The following is a 19,035-nucleotide window of genomic DNA, read 5'->3' on the forward strand; positions in this document are numbered from 1 at the left end:
ATATTCTATATGTCCTCAATTTTTTTATTTTTTCCACCCTCCCTTCTCGTACACGGATCATTTGCTATTAATTTTCGAATCTCGTTTCAGATACAATTTTTGGGTTTTTTTCATGCGAATGGGGTTTCTTTTTCTCGGCACTATGCTTTGATTTGATAGACTTTACGGGCACAATTTTTTGCACATTTTTTCTTCTTCCCTCACTTCGTTCCAGCTAATGAATTTTTTGATATTAATTCCGGTATGCGTTTTTTAGGTCGATTTTTGCATTTTTCGCATGCAGACACCTCCTTCTTTTGGCTATGCATTCTATTGTGCTCGCCATGTGAATCCCCTTCCCATGGAAATTTTTCCTTTTTATTGCCCTTCGTTTTGGTGACCAAATCTTTTTATATTAATTTTTGTATCCCGTTTCGGGGTTGATTTTTTGGTTTTTTTCATGTGAACGGGTCTTATCTCCTTCGGAACTATGTTCTGACATGATAGGCTTGCCCGATATGAATTTTCTTACAATTTTCCTTTTTCTCGTGTTTCATTTCGACGAATGGATTTTTTGATATTAATTGTTGTATGCATTTTAGGGCTTGATTTTTTACATTTTTCCCATGTGAACGCCTTGATTTGATCCCAAACACCCCGTTGTACTTTTTCGCAGTCTCGCCTTGCCTTCTGGCCTAGTTTTCCTTTTTACCGCTTTGCGTTCTAGCTTGCAGTTTGCCTGTTATTTAATTTTTTGTGTTTCGTCCTGTCCCTGCGCGCCTCGCTGTGCGCGTGAAGTTGGATGTTTTTGTTTTTTCACGCCTCGCAATGCCCCGTGGCATCCATGCCTTCCCCATCGCTGTCCCGGCCCTGGTTGCTTCCTGTCACTCCAAAATTTTTTACCCATGTCCCGCGCACGCGCGCGGGACGGGGGCGGCCTCCATTCTTTCTTTCTTTCTTTTCTTTTTCTTTATTTATAGGTTTTTTAAAAACAAAAAAAAACACACAAAACCAACCACCAAAACAAAAAAAAGAAAACCAAAAACAAAAAAAACCAACATAAAAAAAATAAAAAATTTACAAAAAAACATACAAAAAAAAGTAAAAGAAAACAAAAGAAAACGAAAAAAATAAAAAACAAAACAAAAAACAACACCCACCAATCAATTTAAAAATAAAAAATAATTAAAAAAAGAACAACAAAGCAAAGAAGAAAAAAAAACAAAAAACCAAAAACAAAAAATCAAACCCCCCTCCCCCCCCCCCCCCCCAAATGGTTTTCCCTCCCCCTACCCTTCTTCTCTCTCTCTTATTCTTTCTCTCTCCCCACTATCTTCTTCTCCTCCTCCCCCCCCCTTCTTCTCCCTCCTACTCCTCCCTCTTCTTCTCCTTCTTCTCCTTCCTTCCCTTCTTCTTCCTCCTGCTCCTTTCTCCTCTCTCTTGTTCTCGTTCTTCTTCTTCTTCTTCTTCCTCCCCCTCCTCCCCCTTCCTCTTGGCCATCACTGCCCCCATCTGCAGCCGGCCGCTGCCACACCCTGATTGTCGCCACTGGACACCCTCCCTCCCACCCACCTCATCATCCGCCACCTTCCCCCCTCCTCTACGCTATTCCTCTTGCTATGATGAAGTACAACATACCAAAGAAGAGCTGACAAAGGCAAATGCAAAGATAGCTTCTGCTCATGAACGCTTTTCTAATCTTTGTACCCAAATGGAGCAACAAACTAAGATCATTGATGCTCAAAAAATGGAAATTTCTAGTTTGCACACTCAGTTGGTTGACACTAACACTCAAGTGGTTAATGTAACTGAGGAATGAGATAGATTGTTGAAAGAATCTCACGAGCTTCAGGCTTTGCTAGCCGCCCAGACGACAGAGGAGATTAAAATAGCAAATACCACCTTAGACCAAAGCCAAAACCAAATTCAACACCTTAATGAGCAACTGGTCTAGTCATGTTCTTCTTCATAGAGCCCTATTGTGCAACCACTTCATTCTTTAACCCCTGCGGACTTGGTAGTTCTCCAGAGATAGGCCACATTATGTCCATTTTTTCAAGCTAAAGTGGAAAGATTGCAGTCCAGGATGGATTTATTATGGTCCACATTTGAGCAATTTCAAGAGTATGTTCCTCCTAACCATTCCTTTTTTATCCACTATCAGCTGCAAAAGTTGGCCTTCTATATTAATCTCTCAATGATGGATCTACCTCTTCCAGAGGATGGTTGGAGTGGAGCCAGGTCTTTTGATTTGCTGACAGAAGTTGTTTGTATAGTCTTTGAAGATTCTGTGACTTTGGATACCATGCTGCTGTCTTATATGTATCTAGGAGGTGATCTATTAATTCCAGATGATGTAGATCTGGCTTGGTATGTAGGGGATGTGGTCTTACAAGCTGCCTTATATGTAAACCATTTGGAGTTGAGGATAAATGAAATGTTCCAGTGTTATTCTTCTAAAGTGGCTACTTGCCGTGACACTTCATGGCTTTCAATGATTGATTCTATGGTTCTGAACTAATGATAGAATATAGCCTCTACTCATATGCAAAACACTAACCAACTGAGGGTGAATCTTTTAGTTTATCTTTCCAAGAACCATCCTTTTGATTCATCCTTCTTTTATGCCTACCATTGACGATCTGTTTTAGGTTCCTCTCTTCCTACTTTATTTTATTATCAACAAATGGGTCATCGCTATGATGCTTATTTTTCCTTTTATCAATCCAACTCAGCACCCATCTTACCTCTCCTTTTCCAACCTCAGGGTGCTCCTCAAATTCCAATCTTTACCTATTGTTCTTTCATTGAAGATCGAGTCTTTTTCCCTTGTCTGCCTTGTCCTTCCCCATCTATCCAAATACCTTCTACTTTTTCTACTTATCAATTAACACCTTTCTTAACTGATTTGCCTAAATTCTCAGCTAATTCTTCTTTAGCTTATTCCTCATTTTATGATTTTTCCTACCCATCTCTTCATCCTCTTTTACTCATTCCTCTTCCATCTCCTACCACTTCTATTTCTCAACCCCCTCAGTTGGTTAGTGGGTATGAAGGATTTGATTAGCAGATTCCAAGAAGAATAGGATGGAGCTCAATGGATTCTCTTATGGGACCATAGATTAATTGGCCATAAATTCCATGGGACTGGACAACTGCTAGTCAAGCGTACCAAAATTATCTCCATTTTGCCCAACGATATTCGCAATCGCTAGATCCTTCAGTGAGATTGACAGCCCATTTTTCTTGGTACCTAGCATTTACGCATAGGCATTCCCATAACGATCAAAAGGCCATTCCCAAGATTTGTATGAATGTCAATGTGAACATTGATTCCCAACAACTGGATGTCCTATATTTTCATGCCCTTTGTCTACCTAACAGATACCTTGTCTTGCTAAAAAGGATGTGATGCCTTCAATTCTTTCAAAATCCTCCAAAATCTTTTATAGATGAGTCCTTATCCATGGATCGTTTTCGTAATCATCAAGATTTCAAGAGGGATCATCTTCACTAATACCCCTGAATGTATCTTTTATGTTTCTTAATGCTATATCTCTCTTTTGGAGGTGCCATTCAAATGGTTGTTTTGTATTCGTGTTGTATTAATTTTTGTGTGATGAGTTCGTGCTAGTTGAATAATGGATTTGTTCGAGAGCTCTCTTTTCGAATATTGACATTGATGGTGATGGTGGATGGAAAGCTCATGATGATTCTCAATAGAAATATGGAGCTTTGTGATGTTCTGATAGGCTCTATTGAGGTTCTGATGGGTTTTGATACCTTCTGTTTAGTTCAGATTTTCTTCTATATGAAGCATGGATTGATGATTGATGAATGTTGAAATATTTTGAAAGCTTATTGGATAGTTTTCAATAGTTTGGAATGGTTTTATTATGAGTTATGAGATTCTAATATTCTCTGATGACCTTCTGTAACCCTCTGTAGACCTTGTATAGAGCTTCTGTCTCTGCTCTGTTTCTGTTCTGCTCTGTTCTATAGATCTTCTGTAAGTATTTTGTAGAATTTATGCGTGACTTTGGGAAAGTTTTCTAACTTTTGGAAAGGATGAATCTAAGTTCAAAAGAGCTAAAACAAATAGAATAAGAAGCTGTTGAAGACTGAAGAGCAGACTAAAGTGGCAGAGATAGTAGTGACCTATGAAGAGACACTATAGTGGCTATGGTGCCCTTTCATACCTCCCATGCCTCTTGGGAGGTGCATTCATGACCTAAGAAGGATTATTATGAGTGATTATGAAGTATTTTAGAGAAGAGATTATGTACTATTGATTGAGAGAGAGAGAGAGAGAGTCAGATATAGTCAATTCTGTCAAAAACAATGTATCTATCTATGAGAGGTTGAGAGAGAGAACTATGAAGACAATGAAGATGAATACTATGTGATTATTTCTATTCAAAAGTGGTATCTTTCTTTTGTGTTTCTTGTTCTATTGATGGATTCTGTGACGATGTTGAAGATTATGGTTGATTCTATTACATCTGTGGGAGATATCTACTATGATACTGCGTGAAGATTTGTTCTTTTTCTTGTTGTGGTTCTCTAGAGGATGAAATAAAAGCTTGTCGATGTTACAAGATAGATTTTCTTGCAGTAGAAACCCCTTTTCCTTGGTGCTTTTCTTGGGACTCCAGTGACACTGCTATGCTAAGATGGATTGCATATATTAAATCTCTCAACCCCAAATTAAAGCATATTGCAGGAAAGGAGAATCCAGTTGCTGACATGCTGTCACGAGCAAGATATGATAATGAAGAAGAGTTGATGGAAAAGATGAAGCTAAAGAATCTATACTTGCTGAACTTCATTCCATGGCTACTGAAAGTGCCTTTTCAGTTGCTACATATACAAACCCAAAACTGAATATTGCAAGTGTAGTTGATCTTTTTAATGGTATAGCACTAAGTACAACAAGAATAGGAAAGGGTATTGCTGTAATGATGCCAGGAGGCATATTTCACGGTGGATTCCGTGCCACAGTGGATTCCGTGAGGTTTTACGGTGGATTCCGTAAACTTTGTTGACCGGGGCTCATACACAAAGTGGATTCTTTGTGCGAGAAGTTGATGGGGACGCCTGTCCTTTTCGGGCATTTCATTAATTTAGTGTGTACATGGGTGATTCCATAGCAGGTGATTCTGCAAAATACATATTAAATTAATAAACGTTTATGAGTTTAGAGTGCGCACTCATAATAAATTAAGGTTAGGATTTATTTCTAACCAGTTGATTTATTTATGTAGCTGAAGACTACTAGCTATTCACTTTTGTCAGTTTAATTCTATTATTTTACTAACGATTGTGAATGCTTCAGTTGATGTGTAGAGATAGCAGCAGTGGCGGAGGAAAGCATTGGAGTCTAGCGGGTATTCGATCTATGGATTATATTTTGATAGGCGCCACGCCTATATTTTGTCATGTCTATTGAGGCATCGATTATTTATTATTATTTTGTATGCGCTCATGCGCACGGATATGTTATTTCTATTTGGACATTGTATTGGGCGTGCCAGACTCTATGGGCACCGTCCATTAGCTTTATTCCTATTTTTGTAAAAGCAAACTCAAAAGCTAAAAGCTTGATATATTTTTGTAAATTGGGCTATTATTGAGCATGAAGATGAAATATACATAAAATACATGCTTTGTGAAGCACTCACACAAGGCATGGGGGGAGATTGAACCCAATTGGTCTCTTGCTCTTGTCGTTCATGCTTTTTACCTTGTAGCTTGTGCAAAAAGTAGAGTTCATTGTTCTTGGGGACCTTCCGGGATTCACTACGTGAGCATACAGCGACCGATCTGCGCACCAGTGGTATCAGAGCAGAGCTGAGATCAAGAGCTTCCAATCGCTGCCCATCTCGTGCGAAGGCGGAGCTCCTGGAATGATCGGGCTCTACAGTCAATCTTGTCACGAACCGTCGATATGTTGAGATATCGAGCTCCACTCGTGATACGCCAGGGTGACCGTTGTGTATTTATGTCACCGACTTGTCAGTTGCAGATGCGGTTGGTACACCGCCCATGAATAATAGCTACATGATAGCTATCCTTATCTACTCTAGTTCGTGGCTCAGTTAGTATGCCACCTTAGTTAGTTGAGTTTGGTTTGAGACCCATATATAGGGTTCTTCTATTTCTTTGTAAGAGAGTCTTTTGGTTTACACAACTAAGAAGAGGAAAACTGTTTTCAGCCTCCACCCTTGTGTGTAGTCCCCCATTGTGCAAGCAAGAAAGCTTCAAGCGAGACTCCTTCCTTCTCTCCCACAATCTTGACATGGTATCAGAGCCTTGTTCGTGGTAAGGAGCTCAAGAAAGCAAGCCAAGCTCGCGGTGTTTTGGTAAGAGGAGCAGTGTTGCTTTCATTTTCTGTTTTGGGAGCAGATCTCTGCAGGTAGCACAGCCGGAAATTCCAGGAGTGCATTGTCTCAAGTTGAGACGCCCTTCGCGGTGAAGCAAGAGGGCAGTATATGCTGCGGGCGAGAGCTTTAGCTCTCGGCGACCCTGTTTTTTTGATTTGAGGCCATTTCGGGGCCTGTTTTGCAGACGGAAGTTTTCTGCACGCACTCAGGAAAAGGCTCAGTTTTATGCTGTGCAGCTACTGTTCTACAGGTCGGTGAAAAGTTACTGTAGAAATTGCATCGTATGCTTGTGCGCAGAGACATTGGGAGTTTCAGAATCATCATTGGTTCCTGTTTATGCAAAATCGTCACTAGGAAGTGACTGTGTGGTCAAATACCACTTTCGCCAGTTTTGCAGATTTGCCCTTGTGAGGGTGAAGCTGTGTTTTTTGCAGTGACAGAATTGTTTGTAGTATTCTGTAATGGCATCTGACTCTCTTTCACAGATTGTCACTGAAAAGCTTGATAAGAACAACTTCCAGGCATGGAAGTTTAGAATGACGAATTTCCTTATGGGAAAAGGATATTGGGAATTTGTTGCAGGAAATGAAGAAGAACCAGTTCTTCCTGATGTTCCCAATCAACAGCAAATGCAGGCATTCAAAGCATGGCATGAGAGAGCCAGGAAAGTTATGTACTGGCTGTCTATCAGCATTTCAGACTCTATGATTGTGCATATTCAGGATGCAAGTACGCCAAAGGAGGCATGGGATACTCTGTCAAAGATGTATAGCACAAATACGCAAGCCAGGAAAATGTAGCTCAAGCAAGAGTTGCACAATGTGCAAAGAGAAAATATGAGCATCAATGACTACCACATGAAGGTGAAGAAGATTGCAGATGCACTTGCTTCCATTGGGTCGCCAGTGGAAGATGATGATTTAGTTTCTGTGACCTTGAATGGTCTAGGAAAGGATTATGCACAGTTTCGGACATCCATCTCAGTTCGTGAAAGATTTCCTGATTTTGAGGAGTTGATTGCTCTTCTAATTTCTGAGGAGCAGAGAAATGGTGGTGCATCTTCTTCAGGAGGAACTTCAAAAGAAGCTGTCTTCTACTCAAATGCTAGAAGAGGTAGAGGCAGAGGTAGAGGAGGCCGATTTGGAGGCCGTGGTAGAAATCAGAATATGCAGCAAACTCAAGAAAACCAGTCCTATGGAGGAGGACGTGGTAACTCTAGAGGCAGGGGGAGCCAAAGAGGTCGTGGTGGATGGCAAAGAGGCCAAAATGCAAACAATAATGTTGAATGCTACTATTGTGGTAAAATGGGTCATATGGCTAAAGACTGTTATAAAAAGCAGAATGACATCATGAATGGAAAACTGCAACAAGGAAATTATGCATCCTCTAGTAGACAGGGTGATGACAGAAATGAGCATCTGTTTATGGTGCAGCACATGAACAATTCTGTGACAAGTGCAGAAGAAAGCAACGATGTATGGTATGTTGACTCAGGTGCATCAAACCATATGACAGGTCATGCAGAATGGATGGAGGATGCAAGGAAAATGGAAAAACCAGGATTTGTGGAGACTGGTGATGATACTGCACATCCTATTGTGCAGATTGGAAAAATTCCCTTGTCTATGCAGGATGGGAAAAAGAAATACCTGTCTGATGTATTTCATGTCCCGAATATCACCAAGAATCTGGTTTCTGTTGGTCAAATGGTTGAACAGGGCTTGCAGGTCAGATTTAATCCTCATGGATGCTTTGTTGAGGATATGAAAAATAAAGGTCGCTTGATAGCAAAAGGAAAGAAGAAGGGCAGAATGTTTACATTGGATGCAGACATGTCTGAATTGAGTGCAGCAATGTTTGCACATGGGACCGGTGTAGTTGCAGATATTGATATCTGGCATAAACGCATTGGTCATGTTAATGTACAGCGACTTAAATCAATGCAGGCCCAAAATATTGTTGCAGGATTGCCAAAATTCAAGGTTGCAGAAATGCATAAGGTATGTGAAGCCTGTCAGTTTGGAAAACAGGCAAGGAAACCATTTCCTAGACATGTTCAAGAGAGTGAGAAGCCATTGGAATTAATCCACTCTGATGTGTGGACTACTAAAGCTGCATCTCTTGGAGGCTGTCATTATTTTGTCAGTTTTATTGATGACTATAGCAGAAAAGTTTGGGTGTATTTTATGAAAAAGAAAAGTGAAGTTTTTGGGCATTTCAAAACTCTTAAAGCTATGGTTGAAAAAGAAACAGGTCTGCAAGTAAAATGCCTAAGGTCAGATGGAGGGGGAGAGTACCTCTCAAATGAGTTTGCAAGGTTCCTGCAGGAGCATGGCATAAAGCAGCAATATTCATGCAGTCATACCCCACAGCAAAATGGAGTTGCAGAAAGGAAAAACAGGCATATTGGAGAGGTGTCTCGTGCCATGCTCAATGAAAAAGACCTGCCAGATTTTTATTGGGCTGAAGCAGTTGCTACAGCAGTCTATATAATGAACAGGACTCCCACTGCAGCAATACATGGAATGACTCCAGAGGAGAGGTATACTGGTAGGAAACCAGATATTTCTCATTTGAAAATTTTTGGTTGTATTGCCTATGTACATGTGCCAGATGAGTTGAGATCCAAGTTGGATCCAAAAGCTGAGAAGTGCATCTTTATTGGTTACTCTCTGCAGCAAAAAGGGTATAGATGCTATAACCCTTCTACTCGTAAGTTTACAGTGAGCAGAGATGTTGTTTTTGATGAGATGAGTAGCTGGTATAAACCAGTAAATGTGATTGATGATGTAGATGCACAAAATGGTAATGCTGCACAGAATTCACAGCAGCAGTCACAAAATATTAGTGGACCTGGAGCGTCCTCTAGCAGTGGTTCACATTCTTCGCCATGGACAGGCAGATTGAGATCAGGAGAATCTTCTCAAAGCAATGCAGATAGTGGTATGCAGGTATCACGAAAAGGAAAAGAGAAGGTTGATCAGCCCATGTTTGATGTGAATGCAGGTCACTCTTATGTGGATGGTGAATCCAGTGGCTCAGAACAGAGCATTGATGATGAGTTGGGTATTCCTTCTATTGTTACACCTGGAGTAAGGAAGACCAGGGATGTTTTGAGAGCACCTGGGAGTGAACCCACTTTGCGCAGGTCTACCAGAGTTAGGTATCCTGTGGATAGGCTGAAATATGATGGATTTACAGCCATTCACTATGCATATATGGTCAAGGTGATACAGGAATCAGAACCCACTTCTTTTGAGCAAGCCATGGGAAAAGAAAAATGGGAGAAAGCCATGGATGAAGAAATGGATGCCTTGGAAGCAAATGCTACATGGGAATTGGTACCTTTGCCTAAAGGTAAAAATGCAATTGGCTGTAAGTGGGTTTATAAAGTGAAGCACAATGCTGATGGTTCTGTGAACAGATACAAGGCAAGATTAGTAGTCAAGGGGTATGCACAAACATATGGCATTGACTATGAAGAAACATTCAGTCCGGTTGCAAGGATGGCAACCGTAAGAGCAGTCATTGCTATGGCTGCATCAAAGGGATGGTCTTTACATCAGATGGATGTAAAGAATGCCTTCTTGCATGGTGATTTGCAAGAAGAGGTATATATGGAGCAGCCACCAGGTTATATGCATGCTGTTCATCCTGAGTTTGTTTGCAGGTTGAAGAAAGCCTTGTATGGCTTGAAGCAAGCACCTAGAGCATGGTCTGACAAGATAGGACAGTATCTTGTCACTATTGGCTTTCAGATTTCCAAGGCAGATTTCTCACTTTATGTGAGAAAAACAGAGAAAGGTATTATGCTACTTGTCATTTATGTTGATGATTTGATTATGACAGGTGACAGTGATGAAGATATCCTTCATGTGAAAATGCTATTGAAGCAGAAGTTTGAGATGAAGGATTTGGGAGAGCTGCGTTATTTCTTGGGCATTGAGGTGATTAGATCACCAAGTGGGATATAGCTCTTGCAGAGGCAGTATGGATTGGACATGCTGTCCAAATATGGGATGACAGGCTGTAAGCCTATTTCAGTTCCTTTGGAGCAGAATGTGAAGCTGAGCACAGATGCAGGTGAGCTTCTAGAAGACCCTACTATGTACAGACGCATAGTAGGAAGTTTGATTTATATGACTATTACCAGGCCAGATTTGAGTTATGCTGTTGGATTGGTAAGTCAGTTTATGCAGGCTCCAAGGAAACCACATTTGGATGCGGCTAGACGCATACTCAGGTATGTGAAGTCCACATTGCAGTATGGACTATTTTATGAGACTGGGGTTCAGATACAGTTGCATGGATACACTGATGCTGATTGGGCTGGTAGTATTTCTGATAGACGATCTACCAGTGGATATGTGTTCTCTTTTGGGAGTGCTGCAGTCACTTGGAGCAGCAAGAAACAGCCTACAGTTGCCTTGTCGAGCACAGAGGCTGAGTACAGGGGTGCAGCAATGGCTGCATGTGAGGTAGCTTGGTTGCATAAGCTACTTTATGATATGCATCAGTCTACAGATGGACCAGTTGTCATTTATTGTGACAACATGAGTAGTATACACTTGGCAAATAACCCAGTCTATCATGCTAGAACAAAGCACATTGAGGTGCATTATCACTATGTGCGGGAGAGGGTTTTACTAGGTCTTATTGATCTAGTTTATGTCAGCACAGAGGATCAGGTAGCTGACATATTCACGAAGGCATTGGGCGCAGAGAAGCTGCGCAAGTTCAGAGACCTGCTTGGTGTGCAGGAATTGGGATTGAGCTCGAGGGGGAGTGTTGAGATATCGAGCTCCACTCGTGATACGCCAGGGTGACCGTTGTGTATTTATGTCACCGACTTGTCAGTTGCAGATGCGGTTGGTACACCGCCCATGAATAATAGCTACATGATAGCTATCCTTATCTACTCTAGTTCGTGGCTCAGTTAGTATGCCACCTTAGTTAGTTGAGTTTGGTTTGAGACCCATATATAGGGTTCTTCTATTTCTTTGTAAGAGAGTCTTTTGGTTTACACAACTAAGAAGAGGAAAACTGTTTTCAGCCTCCACCCTTGTGTGTAGTCCCCCATTGTGCAAGCAAGAAAGCTTCAAGTGAGACTCCTTCCTTCTCTCCCACAATCTTGACACGATACAGGCAGACTTCTGGCAATCAAGAACCCCTGTTTCTGTCATCAGATCGCGAAGGACCGGGCTATACAGATGGAGGACCACTCCTTCACCTCCTTCATCAAAGCGTGGATAAACAGAGTAATTCCTCTTCACTAAGCTTCAAAGCTTAAGGTTAAAAGCCAATAAGCTTGATTAGAAGCTTAAGGGAGCTTCACTAATTGAAATCGTTGCAAAACGGCGGCATCCCGAAAATCACGACGGACCAAAATGGCCCCCCCCACGAATCTGCGCCGTTTTTCCTCCATAACCCCCCCCCCCTCCCCACTAAGCTTAATCCATTAAACTTAGTCAATCAAGTAAGACAAGTCATCTCTTGCAAGTCATCAAACTCCAGGCTACAGACCACAGAAGTCAAGTTCTGCAAGTAATCTGTGGTCAAGTTCTGCAAGTTCATTAAGTCGGCTAAGTTCTGCAATTCTGCAACTCTGCAAGTCACACAAGTCTGCAACTTTGCAAGTCAGACTAGTCAACTGGAGTCAGAACTGACTTGTGCTCAAAACTCCTAGAAGGACTGTTCCTGCGCAGAAACTCCGAACTACAAAGTTGTTCATTGGAAGGTACTCTATCCATACGCAGGTTTGCTTAAGCATTTTCAGCATACGAAGAATGATAAAACGCAGATTTTTTGAAGATTGTGAAAGCCATACCCAAAAACACATAAGCCTTGTATTCCTGAACTTGAGCTACGCTCATCCCGCTAACCTGATTTTGAGTGAGAAATGTCTTTTGAGTTTTTCAGGATGACAGAACCACATATGGATGATCTTATGGCTGAAGACGACCTACCTGAGCCTATGATGGAGCAAAAGCTGGACTTAATCATGATGCAATTGGAAGAAGAACGAAGGGCTAGGCAAGCATTGCAAGCGCAACTGGCAAAATTACAAAGAGCGTCTACCGACAAAGAAGAACCTCAAGCTGAAGATCTGATTCGACGTACCATCGACGCCACTCTTGAAGCTCAAACCATTCGCAAGGAATCAAAGATAAGTAAACGAAGTTTCAAATTTCGTACTTTCAATGGCATACGAGAAGGAAAAACTGTTCTAGCATTCATTAGTCAATTTGATGACTATTTCCATGAGGAAACCTATGCAGAAAAAGATAAAATCAAGTGTGTTACTAATCATTTAGTAGACAGAGCATCACTTTAGTGGACTGTAGTACGCAAGAGCATAGATTGTCTTGCTACTTGGGAAGATTTCAAGAAGAAGTTCATGCAGAATTTCCTTCCACCGCAATTTCATGAGAAAGCTATCAAGCAATGGGATCTACTCCAGCAACGGGATCGTGACCCTATACCTCAGTATACAGAGCGTTTTTGGAATGCACTTCTCCAGCTACGCATGCTTGAAGACGTACCAGAGGCGATACATAAGCGCAAGTATATGTCTGGACTCCTTGAGCATTACTACATTGAAGTTAACATGTTCAAGCCTGCTACTCTTGAAGACGCCATTTCACTAGCTCACAACACTGAAGATAAGCTACGCGGTAGAGACAGACGACCACAGCAATTCCAAGCCAATGGTAATTATGGATCTAAAAAATTCAATTCCAATTTTAGAAGATTTAATCCAGGTTGTTTCTCTTCATCATCTTTCCGCAAGAATTGGGCAAAACCACCTGCATTACCATCCAATGTCAATCAAAACCCTAAGCCTATTCCACAGCCAAATCCTAATGTACCTAGACTTCCCGCTATTGCAAACAATGTAACCAAAGCCAAGCCAATAGTATGCTATAAATGCCACCACCCTGGACATCTAGCAGCAAATTGTCATTCAAAGAAGCCACCAGCTCATATCAACTACCTTGGAGCCATGGACGAAGATGAACATGAAGATATGCCTTATTTCACTGAAGATGAGGACGACCCTACTACTACTTCCGATACTTTACCAGGTATGCCTACTCCACATTCTTTATTGACTATGAAATGTTTGGTGCATGGAAAGGAAAAGACTATTTTTCATGATGACGGTAGTACTCATGATTTTATTTCAGCAAAATTAGTAAAAGAATTGAAATTACAGACTGTACCTATGCATTATCGCATAAAAGCTACATTTTTAGGCACTAGGTATAATGGTACATAGGAAGTGCAAGACTTAGAGATTCAAATTGGTTCATACACTGAAAGAAGAAATTTCCTAGTTGTTCCATTACAGTCGAGTGACATTATTTTAGGAATGCCTTGGCGTCACCAGCATAACCCAAATATAGATTATTCCACACACAAAATGAACATTAATTTTCAAGGAAAATCTATTATATTATATGGTATGCATGCATCTAATGTCTTTCCACTGCTTTCGCATACTCAAGCTAAACGTGCATTACGCAAGAGTAGTAAATCCTATCTCATTTGGGTGAATGAATTGCAAGTAAAAGAAAATCATATGCACCCTAGGCATAAAGAATTTCTTGCGTAATTTAAGGACTGTTTTACAGAAGACCTACCACCAGGTTTACCTCCTTCACGTCCAGAAGACCATAAGATAGATTTGATCCCTGGCACACAACCACCTTGCAAAGCACCATATAGGCATAACCAGATAGAGCAAAAAGAAATCCAGAGTCAAGTTGAGGAATTACTAAATAGAGGATTAATTCGACCTAGCAGTTCTCCATTCAGTGCACCTGTATTGTTAGTCAAGAAAAAGAATAATACTTATCGTATGTGCATTGACTATCGAGCTTTAAATAAATCACTGTAAAGAATAGGTACCCTATTCCTAGAGTTGATGACCTTATGGACAAACTGCAAGGCTTTGCAATATTTAGTAAAATCGACCTTAAGCCTGGTTATCATCAGGTGAGACTAGATAAGTCTGACATATTGAAGACTGCATTCAGAACACAGTTTGGTCATTACGAATTTTTAGTCATGCCATTTGGTTTGACTAATGCACCTGCTACCTTTAGTAGAATGATGAACCGTATATTTCTAAAATATCAGTATTGTGTAATTGTTTTCTTTGATGATATTTTGGTGTTTAGTCAAAATGAGAAAGAACATTATGAGCATTTATCATTGGTTTTTCAGTTATTGAAAGAAAATCAACTGTATGCAAATCCTGAAAAGAGTGAATTCTTTAAGACAGAAATTGAGTATTTAGGTCATATTGTATCATCTGATGGAATTAAAGTTGATCCTAAGAAAATAGATGCAATATTGAATTGGCATGTACCTAAAAACGTGCATGAGTTACGCTCATTCCTTGGTCTTGCTAGTTTCTATAGGAAGTTTATACGTAATTTTTCATTACTTGCTTTACCATTAACCAAACTTCTAAAGAAAGGAATTGTTTATCAATGGACCGAAAATCAACAGAAATCCTTTGACTTACTGAAACATGCATTAACCAATGCCCCTGTTCTACAGTTGCCTGACTTTAATAGACCATTCTTTCTAGTAGTGACCGATGCTAGTGGATCAGGAATAGGAGCCGTACTTATGCAAGACAATCATCCTATAGCATATTCTAGTTGTAAGTTGAAACCCTTTGAGCTAAAATATTCCACATATGACAAAGAACTATTAGCAGTTGTACAAGCATTAAGACAGTGGAAACACTACTTAATGGGTTCAGAATTTATGATAAAGACCGATCAGCAAAGTATTAGACATTTACTTAGCCAACCTCAAATCTCTGACCGACATATCAAATGGGCTTCCTTTATTCAAAGTTTTCATCCTATCATTCAATACCAACCTGGAAAAGAAAATGTAGTGGCTGATGCATTGAGTAGAAGACCTGCCATTCATAATATTTCTGTCATATCTTTTGATTCTTTGATTGCTATGAAAGATACATATCATCAGGATATTACTTTTCATTCTGATTGGAATAAATTAGTTCAAAATAATTTCATTCATGTTGAATCATTGTCATATAATGATGGATTTATGTTTTATGAAAAGAGATTGTGTGTTACCATTCCATTTCGATCTTTTGTTTTGAATGAAATTCATTGTCCCCCATATCAAGGTCATAGAGGTATCATATCTATCTTACGTATGTTAACTGAAGATTTTTATTGGCCGCATATGGATGCTGATGTATCTAACTTTGTTTCTGAATGTTTGATTTGTCAAAGAGTTAAGAGACATCATGGTAAACAGTATGGATTACTTATGCCTTTGTCTATTCCATCTAAACCTTGGGAACAAATTTCTATGGATTTCATTACTGGTTTACCTAATACTAAATCTAACCATGATATGATTTGGACAGTTGTAGATAGATTTAGTAAACAAGCATATTTCATTCCATGTAAGAAAACTTTAACAGCATCACAAGCAGCACAATTGTTTTTGAAAACTATTTTTACTAACCATGGATTGCCAAAAGTTATTATTTCATATCTGATTCTAGATTTTGTAACAACTTTTGGATTACTCTATTTGCTAACCTAGGCACAAAGATTGATTTCTCATCTGCATTTCATCCAGAAACTAATGGACAAATAGAAGCCACAAACAACACCATTCTAGATCTTTTACGTGCATATACTATCTCTAAACCTCATATATGGGACACTCATTTGCATTTATTACAGTTTGCATATAACAATACACCGCACACATCTACAAAGAAAGCACCGTTTGAAGTCATTTATGGATATAGATTATCTACACCTGTTGAATCTTTGTCTAATAGAATTCAGAGTGCTGATGATATTGCTACTATGCATAACAGTATTTTTGATGAGGTTAAAGATATGATTGCTAAAGCCCAGCAATCATATACCAAACAAGCCAACAAGAAAAGACAAGCCATGAATTTCAAAGTTGATGATTATGTTTGGCTGAGAATAGAAAAACGTAGACTGCAAAGTGTAGATAGACATCCAGTTGTCAAATTAGCTCCTAGATTCTATGGACCATTTAGAATCATTCATAAAATTAATGATAATGCATTCAAGTTAGAATTACCACCTCATTGGAAAATTCACAATACATTTCACATTAGTTTATTGAGACCATTTAGAGGCCAATTACCTGTACACCCTGTTTATGAAAACCCACCTTTATTAGAGGAAGAGACCGAAATACTTGAACTAGAAGCTATTATAGACACTGACTTTATAACCACTAGAACTGGCCGAAGGTATTCTAGATATCTAGTTAAATTTAAGAACCATCCTGTAGAGGAAGCACAATGGATGCACGCTAGAGACTTAAATGCTTTCCCCACTCTGTTAGCTCCACATTGAGCTAATAGCAATTGAGGTCAATTGCTATCCCACCCCGGGGGTATGATGCCAGGAGGCATATTTCACGGTGGATTCCGTGAGGTTTTACGGTGGATTCCGTAAACTTTGTTGACCGGGGCTCATACACAAAGTGGATTCTTTGTGCGAGAAGTTGATGGGGGCGCCTGTCCTTTTCGGGCGTTTCATTAATTTAGTGTGTACATGGGTGATTCCATAGCGGGTGATTCTGCAAAATACATATTAAATTAATAAACGTTTATGAGTTTAGAGTGCGCACTTGTAATAAATTAAGGTTAGGATTTATTTCTAACCAGTTGATTTATTTATGTAGCTGAAGACTACTAGGTATTCACTTTTTTCGGTTTAATTGTATTATTTTACTAACGATTGTGAATGCTTCAGTTGATGTGTAGAGATAGCAGCAGTGGGGGAGGAAAGCATTGGAGTCTAGCGGGTATTCGATCTATGGATTATATTTTGATAGGCGCCATGCCTATATTTTATCATGTCTATTGAGGCATCGATTATTTATTATTATTTTGTATGCGCTCATGCGCACGGATATGTTATTTCTATTTGGACATTGTATTGGGCGTGCCAGACTCTATGGGCACCGTCCATTAGCTTTATTCCTATTTTTGTAAAAGCAAACTCAAAAGCTAAAAGCTTGATATATTTTTGTAAATTGGGCTATTATTGAGCATGAAGATGAAATATACATAAAATACATGCTTTGTGAAGCGCTCACACAAGGCATGGGGGGAGATTGAATCCAATTGGTCTCTTGCTCTTGTCGTTCATGCTTTTTACCTTGTAATTTGTGCAAAAAGTAGAGTTCATTGTTCTTGGGGACCTTCCGGGATTCACTACGTGAGCATACAACGACCGATCTGCGCATCATGTAAATCAGCAAATAGCAACAAAGATCAAAGATTTGTCTATGGAGGAAGGGTGGTCAACTAAACGTTAGAATGCTCATTGCATTGCTCAAGTTCTAGTTCATTTCCCTGAAAATGATTATGAAGAAGATTGGCTAATATTTGAGCACAATGAAGAAGAAGGAGACTTGGACTGATGAGGAGTTCAAGCGTATTAAGAGGAAGGCTTATGGCTTTTTCTTAAAGATGGGCATCTACGGAAGCACGCAAAGAAGAGAAAAGGAGTGTTTGTCTGAGTTTTAGGTAACAAAAGATTACAACAATAGATAATGAAGGAATTTCATGAAAGTTTGTGGGCTGGTCATAGAGGTATATGGGGAACCTTTATTAAAGTTAAAGAAAAATACTGGTGGCAAAACATGTACCAAGACATAGAGCATTTTATTGAAACTTGTTATGTGTGTCAGATGTACTCTATGGTTAAGCATTGAGATGGGTTACAATCAACTTATCCCTTGTCTATACATTATAGATGGGTTATCGATCTTATAACCATGCCTATAGGGATATGGAATATGCAGTATTTAGTGCTTGCAAGAGAAGATCTAACCAATCAAGTTGAAGGTAAAGCTTTAACAACCAAGAGCACTCAATTTGTTTGTCACTTTTTGCTTGAAGAATTATTTTGTAGATATGGCTGTATTGACAAGGTGACCACAAATGGAGGAGAGTTGGATGCCGATGAGGCACACAACTTCTTTACTCAATTGGAAATTAAGTTGGCTTTAACGTCAGCCTACAACCTTGAAGGCAATGGGAAAAGTGAGAGAGGCCATCAACCTATTCTCAAAGCCTTAGCAAAGTCTTATAGAGGGAAGATCAAAGAATGGCCTAAAATGCTTTCTTTCACATTATGGGCTGAGCACCGGACTACTCACAGTACTGTAACTGGCTATATGATAGTTGAACTTATTCATGGGTAGCAACCAATTATGCCAATTGAAGAATCTATTCTCACATGGTCTTCTTCCTTGGGAGGAAGGCATCAGTAGAGAAGAGTTTCTAACTTTGTGCATATCGTAGCTAGAAAGAAGGCCCGAAGATGTTCATGTAGCTATTGATAAGCTAAAAACAGCAAGACTAAAGAACAAAAGAAGATTTGATAGGCAGCATCAACTTCGGCCAAGTTATATCCAAGAAAATGATTGGGTGCTTGTCTATGACAGCAGCCTAGACAATCAATACAATGCTTCTAGGAATATGATAAAGCGTTGGTTTGTGGCTCATATGTGGTAAAGGTGATTCACGACAATGCCACATATTCATTGGCTGAATTGGATGGAACAAGCATAAAGTTACCCATAGTTGGAAAAAGAATCAAGCTCTTAGAAC

The sequence above is a fragment of the Lygodium microphyllum genome, chromosome 23 (assembly GCF_053477565.2).
Source record: "Lygodium microphyllum isolate KBCC chromosome 23, Lygodium_microphyllum_v1.1.10, whole genome shotgun sequence".
Lineage (NCBI taxonomy): Eukaryota > Viridiplantae > Streptophyta > Polypodiopsida > Schizaeales > Lygodiaceae > Lygodium > Lygodium microphyllum.